At 31.3% G+C, this 10567-nt stretch overlaps 1 long non-coding RNA gene across 1 annotated transcript; it reads right to left on the minus strand.

Annotated features, from left to right (window-relative positions):
• Nucleotides 1-1691: 1691 nt before the first annotated feature.
• On the minus strand, nucleotides 1692-6042 carry LOC115875343. The gene is made up of 3 exons (XR_004049002.1): nucleotides 5936-6042; nucleotides 5609-5810; nucleotides 1692-1816 (listed from the first exon to the last, which is right to left on the minus strand). It is a non-coding gene; the product is annotated as an uncharacterized LOC115875343 (long non-coding RNA).
• Between the last annotated feature and the right edge of the window lie 4525 nt (nucleotides 6043-10567).

Genomic DNA, 10567 nt, shown 5'->3' on the forward strand with positions numbered 1-10567 from the left:
CGTGATAGTCGTTTTGCATTTTGTTCCCAAACTCTTCCCACGATTTGTTTTTTGCTTCTTTGGCCAATAGCTTAACTTTATTTCTCTGTTCTTCGTAGAGATTATAAGATTGTACCGTGCTGTCCTGTAAATACTCTTTCCAACGTTGTTTCTTGCACTTAACTTGCTCTTTTAAATTCTTACTCCACCATACCGTCTGCTTTCTAGTTTTATTATCTCTACTTATTCCACATACTTCTTCGGCTATTATCAAAATTGATGTTTTAAAAAGAGTCCACAAATATTCTACCCTCATTTGGTCTGTTTTTATATTGCATAATCTTTTTTCAATCATGAATTGGTATTTTCTTGCCATATTCGTTTCATTCAGCCGATGTACCCTAATTCGGTTTAATTATTATTTATTGTTTAAATTTATTTAAGAAGAGAAAAATTTTGAACCTAACATTACAATTATTTTGTTGCAAATATTATTCCTAATCTTAAATTGAAAACCGCGTTTCGCTAGCTACTGTAATTTTGGAGTTACGATTTTTTAAAATTTTTAACCCCCTCCCATACCCCCTTACCAACACCCCGCCCCACCAAAAACTAATGGCCAGATTCTCGGGTGCCACCTTTGAATAAGAAGACTAAGGAAGGAGCATATCAAAAATCTTAGGTACACCGCGATGGGCCTCAAATATGGCCGACTTAAATTCCGGTTTATCAGTGTCGTTCTAATTTTATTTAAAAAATGTAAAACTATGATGTAGGGTAGACGTGGGGTAGACTCAATAATTTGTTGTTTTATTTTACGTTGTGAATAAATGTTGGTAGTTATTAAAATTGTTATAAAAAATATATAATTCTAATAAAATAGATAAGTTATAATAAGTATTTATTAACACAAACATCCGATACGCTACTGAAGCAGGTAAGTCAAATTAACGTATCAAAATTCTTTGACATCTGATCTTTGACAAGTAGTGAATAAAAGCTAAAATGCAAGAAAATATATAATTTAGTTAATTTAAGTGAATTTCATAAATGATCGGTTTACTACATGTATGTATATTATATAGTCACTTACTAGCGAAAAGTTGTTCCATTATTTCACTCAATTTTTTCCGAGATCTACCGCACGCTACACAACCAACTATTTTAGAGTTTTTTTCGATAAATCGCGATAATGTCACTGTTAATTTAAGTTCTGCCACAATTTCCATCTACATTTACTACCTTTATACAACTATCAGTAGTAGAATAAATAATAAGTAACATAAAATAAGCTCCGTAAAGACTGACAAATCTCCAAAATTTCAAATCAAATTCAAATGTGTTAAATGAATCGTCAAACAGAACTGTCAAGGATCCCCACCCTAGAGTGCTTTTTCCGCCCACCATGCATGAATACATGGATAGCATTATGCTCCTTCCTTAGTCTTCTTATTCAAAGGGTGCCACAGTATTTTTGTGCCAAATTTGGTTAAAATCGGTTTAGCGGTTTTTGAGTTATCGTGTTACAGACGGACAGACAGACAGACACCATGAAAATATTTTGTATTTAGGTCATTTATGACCCAAATAACTCATTTTGAGTGAAATTAAAAAACTGTCCATACCTATTGGTACGGTCGGCTAATAATAATTGTATGAAAAATAATTATACAATTATACAAAAATAATTACTTACAAATACAACTGTAAAATACGTTTTTTCGTATACTTCTTTTGAAGAAACATGAACAACCATCACAACAGTAAACTCCATAATGTTTACCATAGGATTTATCACCGCATACTTTACATGGTACAGGAGCAGGCAAGTTTCTACCTAAAAAATTGAATTGAATACAAAAATATATACAGGATCCGGCAGTAGTGCGTCGGACATCTGCCCAGCTCCTAGAATAAAAAACTTGAGAATTTTGTATAAGTGCAAACCTAAAGTATGTACCAAGATGCATTTCAGGAAAATATTTTAACTTCTATAGGGTGGCTCAAAAAGTGTGAGTGGATCTGGATGATTTTTTAAATGGAACACCCTGTATATTATTGCATTTTTTGCTTTCCTCTCAGATCACTTTACATAATCCTAAGATATGAGTAAATATATTTTCGATTAGTTTCAGAGATATTAAAAATAAATCAAAAATATAAATGTTCAGCCCTTCTTAAAAAATTATTAAAAATACTAAGATCTGTTCTGAAATCAAAACGATATTAGGTATTTACTTTAGATGGTTAGTTTCTTTGCTATAAATGATAATCGTAAATTATACAGGATGTTCAATGTTTCAGCCAAACTTTCTAAAATATAAAATAATTTTTTCTTTGTTTTTTTAAATAGTAACATCCTGTATATTATTTTTTATTAGATGGAGAGTTAGATAATGAACATTTTTTGTATTTAAAGTATTTCAAAATTTTTTAACAGTTTTGCAGATACACGCAGTATTATTTCATATGGCGCTTACAATGGTAAAATACGGGAGAAAAATCATTGGGTGGCTTTGATAAAAATTTTCTGTAGAAAATGCCATATGAAATATAAAACCGCGAATATCTGCAAAACCGTCAAAACTTTTAAAATACTCTAAATGCAAAAATGTTCATTTTTTAATTCTCCATCTATTGACAAAATAATATAGAGGGTGTTCCATTTAAAAAAAAAACGGAGAAAAATTATTTTATATTTTAGAAAGTTTGGCATAAAATTCTGAGCATCCTGTAAGATTTACGATTTCCATATTTATAGCAAAGTAAGTACAGACCATCTAAAGTAAATACCTATTATAGTTTTGATTTCAGGACAGTTCTTGTATAATTAATAATTTTTTAAGAAATGCTGAAAATATAAATTTTTATTTATTTATTAATATCTCTGAAACTATCGAAATATGTTAACTCATATCTTAGGATTAAGTAAAGTGATCTGAAAGGAAGCCAAAATGTAATAATATACAGGGTGTTCCGTTTAAAAAAATCATTCCGATCCACTCACACTTTTTGAGCCACCCTATAAAAGTTAAAATATTTTCCCGAAATACATCCTCGTACATACTTTTGGGTTTACACTTAAACAACATTCTCAAGTTTTTATTCTAGGAGCTACAAATCCCGACGCACTATTGCCAGACCCTGTATATTATGTTAAGAATTAATTCAAACCTGTCTTACCCATTTTTAAGAACTGAAACTCTTAAATATGTAGAGCGAATTGAACTGAACGTGTAAATATGATCAATCCCTTCTTTTATACCTTTTGAGGGTGACGATAGATATCTGTTGAGCAATAATTGACAGGTTAAGTCTATTGTTAGAGTGTCCACGCTTTTGAGAGTGTCTATCGAGTAAGACCGCGTATAGCAAAGACTAGATTTATTTTCTTTTCAATGTTATATTTTACCTCAGCGGCGTGCCAGTCATAACTCAATTAAATAAGATTTATAAAAAAATGTGCATCGGTAAATAATAACTTGCGCATTTATAAAATATTTTGTGCATTTTTATAACTTTATTATACAGGGTAAGTCTTAAATAAGTGGAAATATTTTTAGGGTGGTATATTTTTACTTTTGAAAAACAGTAAAAAGAAAATCTGTTTCTTTTATCGAGATCTACGAGCCCTTCAAATATTTGCACCTATTTAAGACTCTCCTGTGTTTTGAAAATCAAGAAACTTTTGATCTTGAAATTCGAAGACAGTCGCAGTTATGAAAGTTTGCTTACTATAATAAACATAAAGGTGTATGTATAGACTCTTATTATTAGAATATTTTACCCAAAATTATACAAGCAAAATGTAAACAAACCGTTTGCTTATGTACAGAGGTTTCCATTTTCGTATGTTTGACGGGGTATCTCGTTTATGAGTAGAGATACAAAGATACGGTTTTTATATTATTGTGCCACATATTTATAAAACACGATGGAAAACATCTGGTAAAATTAATATACAGACCGGACCACCGTAGTAGTAACATAGGCAGAACCGGACGAATTTGCGTATACCCGTCCGCCGGATAGAAAGCAGGCGAAAAAATGCGATAAAATAAAAATAGGTAGATATGTGATAAGAATGTTTCAGAATTTGTATTTATTCATGTTTTAATAGCCTAAACGAATACATAGATTCTCGCGACAGTTCTCGTGTAAAATTTATTTTTAAGTAAAATAATGGACGTTTACGAAGTTCGTGAGAAAATTCAAATTGTAAAATGGTATTTCCAAAATAGGTCTTATCGGAATATACAAACAATTTTTCCACAAACTTTTGTAAACAGGCCAATTCCATCTTTACCTACTGTATCAAGGGTTATTAATAATTTTGAAACACATGAGTGCGTGTTCCCACAAAAACACAAAAAGCCTGATGTGTTGATTAATGAAGAACAGGAGTTAAAGCAAGTGTTCATTTGTGCTACAGCGGATCAAAATCCCACGTTTTCAAGTAATCAAATTGCTGAGGTGGTTGTCCTGTCCACAATGCCCGTATTGTTCAAGAATATTTGAACAATACTTTTCCCCACCGTTTAATTAGTGAATATGGAACTATTTTGTGGCCCGCTAGATCACCAGATCTTTCTCCCAATGACTTATTTTTGTGGGGTTATGTAAAATCGAAAGTGTATGGTCATAATAGGGCTAATAACCTGGATGAGCTTCAAGTAAAAATACGAGAGGCTTTCCAAACTATTAGCCCTAATATGTTAGCCAATGTCAGACGGGGATTTTACGACCGCCTTCTGTCTAGCACAAGAAGATGGTCTTTTTGAACACTTGTTATAACTTTTTCTTATTTAGAGTAATATTTTAGTTTTTTTTTGGGGTTAGAGAATTTATTTATTTTTAGTTTTGGCTTGTAAACACACTCAAATAATAAATATTTATATTTTCATTTTAAATGTTACCTTAAGTGAAGGCAAACACTTAAAATGAAAATAATAAATACTCGGCACTCCTCGCGTCGTATTCCTAGTCTGTCACGACCGACCCGTCCAAGCACAACTGCAACTGCATACTGCCTGACCATCTCGAGTACGAACATAAAACGGGTAAACGTAAATTCGTCCGGCAACTTGCTATGTTACTAGTAGCCTGGTCTCTCTGTATACATAAATTAATAATAATAAATAACATCTACTTTTAAAACTAGGTTTATGTGTTAAAAAGTTAAAAAATGAATTTTTACCTTGTTTATGAAAATATATAAATATACAGTATATTATATTGTTGATATCTCATAACAAGTCAAATAAAATAAAAATAATATACAGGGTGTCCCATTAAAAACAGTTATGCCACTGGTTTCTGCATAAAAATAATCTACGGTTCTCAGTTTTTCACCTTTTCGAAGTTACAAGATAATCAAGATACAAAGGTGTCAAAATATGCAACATTTTTAAATTCGCCTTGTATTTCATAAATCAAGGGGTCTAGGACAAATCTGTGTGTAGCATCTTTAGTTTAATAAATAAGTAGCTCAGAGATTAAGCATAGTTGTATCTCTACTCATAAACGAGAATCCTCATAAAACACACCATGAAAAAAATAAATAAAAATATAAAAATAAAATAGATTCTTCCTCACAATTTTTATCGAAATATTTATTAGAACTACTTACCAGTCTTATTTTCCATTTAGTTGATCCACGAGTCGCTACTGATCGTAACATACTGCTTAACGGCGGCCTTTGACCAACACTTCAACCCCTGTCTTCCTGCTTTTATATTTCCCTTGTTATTATTTAATCTTTCCGTGCCCTTTCAATACATTTCTGGTAAAGTGATCGTTAGCACTTCGTAATAACAAATCAAGGTTGACGTCTAGAATCAACAAAATTATAGGGGCTTACTCCTATTTTTTGTTATTTGATTTTAACTAAAATACATTTCCGAGTTTTTTATTTGCTACAATAATATTGAATAATATAGAAAGTTAAATATCTTACTATAGTATAATCTCTCTACTCTGAATCTCTCATACCAAAAAACGGCGTCAAACACTGCTGGGAAATGACAATCGATCATAATTTTGGAGAGGTCAAGCCCTAAACGACATTTACTTGACCCGTACTCTATAATAGCCAACTACTTCTGTCCCATTTATGATATTTTTTATCTTATCTAGTCCCATTTATCTTATTTTTTATCTTATCAAGACGGGTGTCTAAAAATGTTGCTTACTTTTAAACACCGGTATTCTAAAAACTAAACTAACAACTAGATTGTAGATTTTATGAGAGGAGAAAGTTAATCACCGCGAATATAGATCTAGTATATCCCCTTTCTTGAGTTATAACTCATTATACCAAAAGTGTCTCAAAAAGTGGCTACCCTATAACTTTTATTTTTTCAGATAAAACAACGAGATTTGGTATGTTAGTATGTGAAATAAATTGGGATTGATTGACGTATTCAATTGTCTTCGGTTACTTCCGGTTTCACCGGAAATGACTACAACTTTTGATTTTTAAATAGCACCCTCGGTATTTTTTTATTTTATTCGATAGAAAATGATACTGAATCGAATGACATATTATTTACAATTTTTGACATAGTCACTTAAAAACAAATTCTATTTTAAATTTCAATCTAGAGTACCATGGCTGTGTTAAAAACACTAATTTTTAATCAAGGAGCCTTGGAAAAATAGATTTGATCGTCTAATTTTTTAGTGTCTTGTCCTGGCCGGTTAAAAGATGCCCAAATCGTATTTTTAATCATATCTCAATTTTTTCAAATGGAACGAGGGTGGCTCATTAGCATATTTGGAAAAAGCATTTTTTTATACGAATAATTTGATACCACACACTTGGTATTTTGAGGCAAATTTTCGTTATGAACCGCATGTTAAATTTCAAATAAACCATATGCCAAAATGTCAAAAGTTGACATATGATATGTCATTCGATTCAGAGTGTCATTTTCTATCGAATAAAGGAAAAAAATGCCGAGGGTACCATTTAAAAATCAAAAGTTGTAGTCATTTGTGACCGAAAACAATTGAATACGTCAATCAATCCGAATTTATGTCATATACTAACATACCGAATATCCTTTTTTTATCTGAAAAAATAAAAAAGTTATAGGGGTGAGCCACTTTTGAGACGCACCCGGTATAGTCACAATAATCTCAGGACTTTAACAAAAGCCAGGTAACTGAGACTAAGAGATCTAGGAATATAGAAAGGTATTAACTAAGACGGTGTTACATAGGTTAGTTCTCCATCTCCGATATTAGTCGTATAGTATTTCCGAAGTCAATTGGAAGTATGTACTGAGACACTTAATGCCTTTGTTTGGACGATGCCAACAAAGGCACTGACAAAGACAGTGTCGAAATTAAGAGTCCCAATCTATTTCAACTGACTTCAGATAAACTATACCAAAGTTTATATAGTACGAATGGTTGTCGTTTTCGGCGCACTAATTGATGAGGAGTTTTGACGTTTTCCCACAGAATAAGCATTTGCAGTACCTAAACTAAGTAACTGGAGGTCAAACGCACCGACGGCCAGGTCGCAACGACCAGCCAACGCAGGACGCTAGTGTGGGTTGTATCATTTGATTTAATGGTATTACGTGTCGCAGCGACCAAGCTGCGGCCGCTTGGGCGTGGACGTTAGTGCGCGTTGGATCATTTAATTGGTGGTCGTTGGCTTTGTTTGGTTAAATAATAATATTGGCCGTCAGTGCGTTCAACCGTTCTTGTCTCATGAGTGCGTTCGAACTCTACAGCGCTTTCTGATGGAGCAGAGCGTCCGCTCTGTTTTTGTGCAGCTTGTTTTTTCAAGATAGCTGTCAAACGAAATCATCCGGACGGAGCATACGTGACCTATGTGAAATTGTTCATTTAAACTCATGGAACTCGCGGACACTCCGCTCCATCTGAAAGCGCTGTAAGACATCTCTCTGATCTGAGGGATGTGTATAAAAAGTAAATTAAAATAGGGTGTATTAATTAAACAAGGATGATGTGGCAAAAACATTTATTTTTACAATGGCATTTTCTAACAACTTCTAATTATTTTACGTGATTATATATACAAATACTGCAAAATTCTATTGTATATTTACAATTACAATTGAATGTATTAAATAAATACTAATTAATATGTAAAAATGTACATATTCAACGTTATAGTCTGTCTCACGAGAGAATGCTTGACAGTGACAGTCATTTTTTGGATGTCGTCGGTCAAAACTTTCCCTGATTCGTTGGGCGGACTTCACTATTTAAGATTTTAGATCTGATAATACTTAGAAAATGTCGAGACAATTAAATTACAGGATGTCCTCGGATTGTCTTTACCAGTGGAAAACTTTTTATTATTGGCATTTTGAGAAAAATGCATTCATCATAAAAATTTTTGCTTGTTCTAAAATGATTAATCACGTTTATATTTTTCCAAATTTCCACACCGTTTTAGAGAAAATTCGAAAAAAAAACATGAAAATATATAGTTGAATTTTTGTAAGTCCTAAAAATAAAAAGGCGTTTCTATGGTAATATAATTTCGATTTCATTCTTTGATAGATGATTATTATTAATTTTTATTAACGTTATATATATTTCTTCTTTGCTGTTGTTAAAGTATCACATTTTGTAGCATTGAACTAAATAAACTATGTGCTTCTTTAATATTTTAAAACAACAAAAAAGATGACGTTTATTAAAATTCTGTCAACAACAATCTATGAAAGAATGAAAACGAAATTATATTACTATAGAAACGCGTTTTGATTTTTAAGACTTCACACTTTTCTTGTTTCAAAAATTCAGCCATGTTTTCATGTTTTTTCTAATTTTCTCTTAAACGGTATGGGAATTTGGGAAAGTATAAACGGGATTAACTATTTTAGAACAAGCAAAATTTTTTACGAAGAATGCATTTTTCTCAAAATGTCAATAATAAAAAAGTGTTTTTTCCTCTTGTAAAGACCGTCCGGGAACATACTGTATAATTCGAGTTTTTAAACTTGTACAAATTTTGAGATTTTGTATATTTGATTATATACTCTTTAGTATCACACAATTTGAATAAAAACACATTTATATTTCACTATTTATAAATATTATACACAAAAATCAATATAGAATTACTCAATGTGAGTTAAGCCAATATAGTAAGCGTTCATACATCAGAAATAAACTTAAATTTGATCAAAAAAATTTATGAAGAAAAAAAAAAATAATTTTAGTGTTTATAACAGTCTTTTTTACAGGAAAGCGTACAATGTATACCTAAATGTGCTTAGGTATATTCAGAAATAAATATTCTGAAAAATGACTCCTATAAATAAATTATATATTTATCTACACTGTATGAGCGAATAAAAAAACATGTTACAGGTGGTAAGGTACAACATAATGGATTATCATAAAACAATTTAGTAGGTAGGTAGTATGTACCTATACCTATACCGTGAAATGAAAACGTTCTGGCTTTTGACAGTTAAAAATAATCTACTGTACTTAATAAGAATAGCTGATATCTGCTATTATAGTCAGATGTCAATAGGGAAATTAAAACAACTTTCGTTGCACGTCATCAATGACACCATGCGTCGTCTTATGGAGTTTGCTGGTGGTCGTATTATGATGTGCAACGAAAGTTATTTTAATTTCTCATATAATACACAGTAATATTCTTATTACAGAGTAGTATACATACACAGCAGTATACAACCATATAACTGACATCTGCTATAGCAGATGTCAATTATGTGTATGCATATGCATGTCATCAGGAATATCTATAATTAGATTTTCAAAGATTCTTAACATTTTCCATATTCTAGTTTGAAGATGCTGTGATTGTAAAGAATTTCGGACATAGTATATATTATAATTCGACTTGAATTGTTATGTAATGTAAATTATATGTTATGTAACACCTACTTTGACGTCGTTTTTATCTGATCACACGACATCGTAAATAGTGTGTATTAAAAAAAGGATTTGGTTAACCAATAAATAATTATTTTTTAATACGCACTTGACACTATCTATTAATCTACATATAAAAGTAATAAAGTAATATACCTGTGGACATTCATTTAAATGACACAAATATTCAGACCTTCTATACAAGATTGTTCAATATGTATATTTTTCTGATAACTTTGAAGGTATATTTTATATATATATATATATATATATATATATATATATATATATATATATATATATATATATATATATACAGAGTGTTTCAAATTCGACTTCCACCATTGGGCTGTCGGAAACGGTAAGTGAAACAAAGTGGCTCAAATTGGAGAAAGTTAGCTATCGACGAGACCAATGATAATCCCTTTAGTAATAGAGCTTATTTCCGAAAATATGAAAAAACGGAAATTTCCTGTTTTCGTTTGTAAACTTACGTGCATAGAAATCGGCCCACTGTGAACTTTTGGTTTTAACTGTATCTTTTAGAATCTATTTATCAGAGCAAGTAGAGAGTCAAATTGGAGAAAGTTAGCTATCGACGAGATCAATGATAATCCCTTTAGTAATAGAGCCTATTTCCGAAAATATGAAAACGGAAATTAGCAATACGTAACTGAACGAAGTACAACAG

The sequence above is a fragment of the Sitophilus oryzae genome, unplaced genomic scaffold, assembly GCF_002938485.1.
Source record: "Sitophilus oryzae breed Bouriz unplaced genomic scaffold, Soryzae_2.0 scaffold_1374_pilon_pilon, whole genome shotgun sequence".
Lineage (NCBI taxonomy): Eukaryota > Metazoa > Arthropoda > Insecta > Coleoptera > Curculionidae > Sitophilus > Sitophilus oryzae.